Below are 1,281 nucleotides of genomic sequence, written 5' to 3'. Positions count from 1 at the left end.
ATAGCGTAGCATCTGCAAGGATGTGAAAGATTCAAACTTTGAAAATAAGGAACCAATTACATCCAAGAGGAGAAAATAGAGCCAAACCTTGGCGGTAGTTCAGTTTATCACTTCCCTAATAAGACTTTTAAAACTATTTCATGCTTTTTTTTTTTTTTTCATGGAGATACTGACAGCTCGTGTACTTTTGTTTGGCACTTATAGTGGGAGCAAGGAGAATTTATTAAAGAATAAAGATGTTTTTCATTTACTTAAAAGGAGCAGGTGTTAACTTAGGCTTCCAAAATTCTTTGGAAAAGGGAAATATCCTATGGAAATTCACAGAGTCCTGAAAATCAAAATATAATCATTTTATATCTACTTGACACAATTTTTGAAAATTCTAATGCCTTGGAGGTGCACTGTAAATGCACTGGGCTAGGAACCAGGAAATTGTCAGTTTTGCTTCAGGTCCCACACTATCTGTCTTTATGACTTGAGACAAATAGCTTTGCCCCTTTGAATCTCAGATCTATCATTTGTTGATTGCCAAGTTCCCTTTCAATTGCAAAGTGTTACATCTGAATTTATATTTATGTGAAATAAGTGTGGGATTTGAAAAATACAAGTCTGGTGTCATCTCTGCACATCTTCCACAATGCAAAACAAGGCAGAGACAATAAATCTGTAATTATATTAATCTACTGGTTAATGACTAATCATATAAAATTATTGGGCAAATGAAAAAGATTAGTAAAGTCTCTAATCTGATCTTAGAAACTTCTCCACAATTTAATTAATTAATTTTTAATTTTATGGGTACATAGTATATATAATTATGGGGTATATGTGATAGTTTAATACAAGCATGTGTAATAATCACTTCAGGGTGAATGAGTGATTCAGGAATGGAGTGTCCGTCACCTAAAGCATTTATCCTCTGTGTTACAAACAATTCGATAAAAATATAGAACAGTTCACAAATGTGCATGTCATCTTTTGCACAGGGACCATGCCAATCTTCTCTGTATGTTTCAGTTTTAGTGTAAGTGCTGCTGAAGTGAAGACTCCACTTTTTAATTGTTCATTTCTATTGAAAATATTTTCAAGGCAACTGCATAGGCAGCAGTGTGGAGGAGATCAGGAATAGACATTATTATTAAGCATTAGAATAGGCTGGCTAAGAACCTTGATTGATGAATCTTATTTCTATGTCTTAGCATAGCTAAATCTGCAGCTCATGCCAACGGCTTGATACCTGCTTCAAGGTAATTAAATGATTTCCAAATAATCTAATGATTG

At 33.7% G+C, this 1,281-nt stretch overlaps 1 non-coding gene across 1 annotated transcript; it reads right to left on the bottom strand.

The window, feature by feature from the left end:
* Window positions 1–940: 940 nt before the first annotated feature.
* LOC112439664 (U6 spliceosomal RNA) lies at window positions 941–1,047 on the bottom strand. Its single transcript, XR_003027916.1, has one exon. It is a non-coding gene; the product is annotated as a U6 spliceosomal RNA (small nuclear RNA).
* Between the last annotated feature and the right edge of the window lie 234 nt (window positions 1,048–1,281).

Source organism: Pan paniscus, chromosome 3, assembly GCF_029289425.2.
Source record: "Pan paniscus chromosome 3, NHGRI_mPanPan1-v2.0_pri, whole genome shotgun sequence".
Lineage (NCBI taxonomy): Eukaryota > Metazoa > Chordata > Mammalia > Primates > Hominidae > Pan > Pan paniscus.
The sequence above is the reverse complement of the archived record's forward strand: the minus strand, read 5'-3'. Positions and strand labels throughout refer to the sequence as shown.